Here is a 6,966-nt window from a genome sequence, read left to right as displayed (position 1 = left end):
CGTGCCACGTGTCAACGTATCATTGGCGCCTTCTGTCCAGTGAGTGGATGACATGTGTCCCAACGATGAGCCCACACGTGTTTCCTCTAGCCAATGATGATTTTACACGTGGAAAATCCCCATTGCTCGGGGCTGTTAATGGGTTATCGGATCCAAAACCCGACCCGATAGCTTAACGGCGTTCCGTTACGGTGGATGCCACGTGTCGGTCACCCTTGACGAAAGCACTTCTGTGACGCGCGATTTATCGTCATGGAAGTGGACACTTCCGTGATGATAATTTTGGTAATGTCATGGAACACTTCTATGACAGCACATGTATGACTATCTTGATTCGGTCATAAATTTGTCATGGATGTACATGCATGACAAAAAACGCGACCTACTGTGACAAACACGTATCATCACGGAAGTGTATTTTTTTTCTAGTGATGACTTGGGGTGTAAACGGTGGAGGGGGCGCCGCACACGGCTAAGCAATTGTTCTGGGTGTGCTAGGCGGCCCCTCCCACATATATATAGGTGGGGGGAGGAGGGATCAGCCAGGAGGCGCCCCCAAGTAGGCCGAATCCTACTTGGGGTCTCCTCCCAAGTGGCACATGATGTCGCTTGAAGCTACGTCGGTATTTCCCCAAAGAGGAAGGGATGATGCAGCACAGCGGCGGTAGGTATTTCCCTCAGATATGAAACCAAGGTTATTGAACCAGTAGGAGAACCAAGCAACACAACGTAAACAGCCCCTGCCCACAGATAACAAATCATCGCAACCCGACGTGTTAAAGGGGTTGTCAATCCCTTCCGCGGTACGGCGCCTCAAAATAGGCAAACAAACGTGAGGTAAATTGTAGTAGATTGATAGATCGAACGCCAAATAAAATAAATAGAAATAAAATGCAGAAAGGTATTTTTGTATGTTTGGTTTAATAGATCTGAAAATAAATGCAAGGAAAAAGTAGATCGCAAAGGCAAATATATGAGAAAGAGACCCAGGGGGCGTAGGTTTCACTAGTGGCTTCTCTCAAGAAAAATAGCAAATGTTGGGTGAGGAAATTACTGTTGGGCAATTGATAGAACTTCAAATACTCATGACGATATCCAGGCAATGATCATTATATAGGCATCACGTCGAAGATTAGTATACCGACTCCTGCCTGCATCTACTACTATTACTCCACACATCGACCGCTATCCAGCATGCATCTAGTGTATTAAGTTCATGGAAAAACAGAGTAATGCAATAAGAACGATGACATGATGTAGACAAGATCTATCTATGTAGAGATAGACCCCATCATTTAATCCTTAGTAGCAACGATACATACGTATCGGTTCCCTTTCTGTCACTGGGATCAAGCACCGTAAGATCGAACCCACTACAAAGCACCTCTTCCCATTGCAAGATAAATAGATCAAGTTGGCCAAACAAAACCCAAATATCAGAGAAGAAATACGAGGCTATAAGAGATCATGCTTAAAGGAGATCAAAGAAACTCAAATACTTTCATGGATATAAAAAGATAGATCTGATCATAAACTCAAAGTTCATCGATCCCAACAAACACACCGCAAAAGAGTTACATCATATGGATCTCCAAGAGACCATTGTATTGAGAATTCAGAGAGAGAGATGAAGCCATCTAGCTACTAACTACGGACCTGATGGTCTACAAACAACTACTGACGCATCATCGGAGAGGCACCAATGGAGGTGGTGAACCCCATCCGAGATGGTGTCTAGATTGGATCTGGTGGTTCTGGACTCTGCGACGGCTGGATAAATATTTCGTCGACCCCCCTAGGGTTTCTAGAATATTAGGGTATTTATAAAGCAAAGAGGTGGTCCGTGGGTCACCCGAGGTGGGTACAACCCACCAGGGCGCGCCTGGGCTTCCTAGCACGCCCTGGTGGGTTGTGCCCCCCTTGGGGCACCCCCAGGTGCAGCCAGGGCCCATTATGTTCCTTCTGGTCCAAAAAAATCTCCGCGAAGTTTCGTTGCATTTGGAATCCGTCTGATATTGATTTCCTGTGATGTAAAAAACATGCAGAAAACAGCAACTGACACTTCGCACTATGTCAATAGGTTAGTACCAAAAAATGATATAAAATTATTATAAAACATCCAAGATTGATAGTATAACAGCATGGAACAGTCAAAAATTATAGATACGTTGGAGACGTATCAGCATCCCCAAGCTTAACTCCTACTCGTCCTCGAGTAGGTAAGTGATAAAAACAGAATTTTTGATGTGGAATGCTGCCTATCATGTCATATCATATTCTTTTCTTTATATCATGGACATTTGGACTTTTATGTGATTCAAAGCAATAGTCTAGTTTTGACATGATAATTTAAATACTCAAGCATATCAACAAGCAACCATGTCTTTGAAAATATCAACGCTAAAGTAAGTTATCCCTAGCCCATCATGCTCAACCATTGATACATTCATGAAACACACTCGCATATTAGCTACACCCAATACTTAAGTACGATCATATTGCCTCCTAGTTGGTGCTTTTGTAAGAGAAGATGGAGACTCAAATTCAAAATAAAAATTGCATAAAGTAAAAGAAAGGCCCTACGCAGAGGGAAGTAGGGATTTGTAGAGGTGCCAGAGTTCAAAGTGAAAAACTTATAGATAAAAACATTTTGGGAGGTGTATCCATCCCACCAACGAAAACGACTTAGAGTTCCCAACACTTTCCATGCTAGATATATCATAGGCGATTCCCAAACAGAAAATAAAGTTTATTCCTTTTTCACCATACTTTCACTTTCCATGGCTAGCCGTATCCACGGTTGCCCTCCATACCAACACTTTCCAAGGAATTTATTATTTGACAACATAAATAAATTCATTTTTTCATTTCGGGACTGGGCATCCCTAAAACCTTTGCCTTACTCTCGTGCAATGACAAGTGAATAAACACTCATCGTGAGAATAACACACCAGCATGGAAAATATTAGCCACCCCTCACCGCTCCGCGAGCGAAACAATCACACAAAAGAGAAGTTTATTTTGAAAATTAGAGATGGCACATGCAAATTTGCTTAGAACGGCAAAAAAATACCGCATATAGGTAGATATAGTGGACTCATGTGGCAAAACTGGTTTAAAGGATTTTGGATGCACAAGTAGAGATCATACTTAGTGCAAAAATGAAGGCTAGCAAAAGATTGAGAAACGACCAACCAAGAAACGAATAATCTCATAAGCAAGCATTAAGCATAATTAACACCGAATAATGCACCACAAGTAGGATATAATTTCATTGCATGACTATTGACTTTCGTGCTTGCATAGGGAATCACAAACCTTAACACCAATATTCTTACTTTAGCATAATTACTCATCAACATAACTAACATATCACATCATCATATCTCAAAACTATTACTAAGAATCAAGTTCATTTTGTCCAATGATCTTCATGAAAGTTTTTATTATATCCTTCTTGGATATCTATCACTTTGGGACTAATTTTCATGTGTTGCTTTTCATAAGCTCAAACAAATATAAGTGAAGATCATGAGCATAATTTTTTCTTTCTTTCTCTAAAAATAATTTAAGTGAAGCAAGAGAGAATTTCTTGAAAATTTTACTATCTCTCAAATAAATCTAAGTGAAGAAAGAGAGCATTTCTTCAAGAATACTAAAGCACACTGTGCTCAAAAAGAAATAAGTGAAGTACTAGAGCAAGTCCATAGCTCATAAAATTTAAGTGAAGTATAGAGAGCAATTCTAACAAGTCATGACATAATTTTGGCTCTCTAAAATAGGTGTGTCTGGCAATGGATAAAGACTTAAAACACAAAATAAAACAAGCAAACACTCATATCATACAAGACACTCCAAGACAAACACATATTATGTGACGAATAAAAATATAGCTTCGAGTAAAATACCGATGGTCGTTAGAAGAAAGAGGGGATGCCACTCGGGGGCATCCCCAAGCTTAGTTGGTTGCTCATTTTTGGATAATAGCTTGGGATGCCGGGGAATCCCCAAGCTTAGGCTCTTCTATCCTTTATTCCTTCATCCATCGTAAGATAATCCAAAACCTGAAAACTTCAATCACACAAAACTCAACAAAACCTTCGTGAGATCCGTTAGTAAAAGAAAGCAAATCACTACTATAAGTACTGTACCAAACCAATTCATATTTTGTTTTTGCATTATATCTACTGTATTCCAAATTTTCTATGGCAAAAACTCATCAAGGAAAACCATAGAGCCATCAAAATAAGCACACAACGCAAAGAAAACAGAATCTGTCAAAACAGAACAGTCTGTAGCAATCTGACTATTTCGAAAACTTCTCGACCTCCAAAAATTCTAAAAAACTAGTATGACCTGGGTAATTTGTATATTAATCTTCTGCAAAATGAATCAGGGCAAAATCTCTTTCTGATAAAAAATGAGAATTGTTTTCGTGAGCGCAAAGTTTCTGTTTTTTTCAGCAAGATCAAACAACCATCACCCAAGAAGATCCTATTGGTTCTACTTGGCACAAACACTAATTGAAACACAAAAAACACAATTACAACATTAGCATAATTGTGCTAACTCTCAAGAACAGGAAGTAAAAAGCAATAATAAATTTTATTCATTGGCTTGCCTCCCAACAAGCGCTATAGTTTTACGCCCTTAGCTAGGCATAAAGCAAGGATCTAAGTTTTGTCATCTTTGGTTCGAGATCCATAAGATGCCCTCATGATTGATTGATTCATATGGTGGCCTAATTTTTGTTCTAGGAAAGTGTTCCATACCCTTCCTCAACGGAAATTGGAACTTAATATCGCCTTCTTTCATATCAATCACGACACCGATAGTGCGTAAAAACGGTCTACCAAGAATAATTGGACAAGATGGATTGCAATCAATATCAAGAACAATAAAATCTATGGGCACATAATTCCTATTTGTAAGAATAAGAACATCATTAATTCTTCTCAAAGGCCTTTTAATAGTAGAATCCGCCAAGTGCAAATTTAAAGAACATTCTTCAAGATCGGTAAAACCAAGCACATCACATAAAGATTTTGGAACTGTAGAAGCACTAGCACCCAAGTCACACAAAGAAAAACATTCATAATTTTTAATCTTGACTTTGATAGTAGGTTCCCATTCATCATGCAATTTTCTAGGAATTGAAACTTCCAATTCCAATTTTTCTTCAAAAGCTTTCATCATAGCATCAACAATATGTTTAGTAAAAGCTTTATTTTGTTCATAAGCATGGGGTGAATTTATCATGGATTGCAACAAAGAAATACAATCAATCAATGAGAAACTATCATAATTAAAGTCTTTGTAATCCAAAGGAGTGGGCACATCACTAGTTAATTTTTTGACCTCTTCCAACCCACTTTTATCAATTTTCTCAACAAGATTTTCACCCTCCGAAATATTGGAACGCCTTCTACTTAAAGTTGACTCTTCTCTAGTCCTTTTTTCATCAATATTAACTTTACTAAACAAGGAATCAATCGAAGAAACACCAATCATTTTAAGATCTTCATCACTTTTATCCTCTAACGAGATTGCTTTAGCGGCCATTTGATTTACTAAGGAAGCTTCTGCATCGGATATTTTTCCTAGCAAACTTTCAACAAAAGCATACTTAGATTGGAGATTGCAAACTTCTCTACTAATATCATCAAGTTGTTTTGTAATAACATCTAGCACAACGGAGTGCTCCTTAAGTTCTTCAGTAAAATACTTATTATGCTCAAATTGTGTTGTCATATATTCCTTAGTACTTTTCTCAATTTCAAGCAAAATATTTGGGTAAGGAACATCATAGTATTTTCTTTGAGGCATCATGACTACGCAAACAAGAACGCACACAAAAACGGATCTGGCAAGAAAACGGCGAACAAAAAAAAGAGGCGAATAAAACGGCAAATTTTTGTCAAGTGGGGGAGAGGAAAACGAGAGGCAAATGGCAAATAATGTAAATTGCGAGGAGATGAGATTTGTGATTAGGAACCTGGTATATATTGAAGATCCTCCCCGACAACGGTGCCACAAATTCCATTTGATGTCGCTTGAAGCTACGTCGGTATTTCCCCAAACAGGAAGGGATGATGCAACACAGCGGCGGTAGGTATTTCCCTCAGATATGAAACCAAGGTTATCGAACCAGTAGGAGAACCAAGCAACACAATGTAAACAACCCCTGCACACAGATAACAAATCCTCGGAACACTACGTGTTAAAGGGGTTGTCAATCCCTTCCGGGGTACAACGCCTCAAGATAGGCAAACAGACGTGAGGTAAATTGTAGTAGATTGATAGATCGAACGCCAAATAAAATAAATAGAAATAAAACGCAGCAAGGTATTTTTGTATTTTTGGTTGAATAGATATGAAAATAAATGCAAGGAAAAAGTAGATCGCAAAGGCAAATATATGAGAAAGAGACCCGGGGGCCGTAGGTTTCACTAGTGGCTTCTCTCGAGAAAAATAGCAAACGGTGGGTGAACACATTACTGTTGGGCAATGGATAGAACTTCAAATACTCATGACGATATCCAGGAAATGATCATTATATAGGCATCACGTCCAAGATTAGTAGACCGACTCCTGCCTGCATCTAATACTATTACTCCACACATCGACTGCTATCCAGCATGCATCTAGTGTATTAAGTTCAGGGAAAAACTGTAACGCCCACGATGCGGCTATATCTCCCACGTGTCGAGGCACGACTTAGAGGCATAACCGCATTGTAGGTATTGTCGCAAGAAGGGTCATCTTCACACAATCCCATGTAATGAACAAGAATGGGATAACGAGAGTTGGCTTACAATCGCCACTTCACACAATACATAAATTAATTCATACATCATCCAAAATCCACACATAGATCGACTACGGTCAAATACAAATGAAAATAAGATAACCCCAAATGCTAGATCCCCGATCGTCCCAACTGGGCTCCACTACTGATCATCCGGA

The sequence above is a fragment of the Aegilops tauschii genome, chromosome 7 (genome assembly GCF_002575655.3).
Source record: "Aegilops tauschii subsp. strangulata cultivar AL8/78 chromosome 7, Aet v6.0, whole genome shotgun sequence".
Classification (NCBI taxonomy): Eukaryota; Viridiplantae; Streptophyta; class Magnoliopsida; order Poales; family Poaceae; genus Aegilops; species Aegilops tauschii.
The sequence above is the reverse complement of the archived record's forward strand: the minus strand, read 5'-3'. Positions refer to the sequence as shown.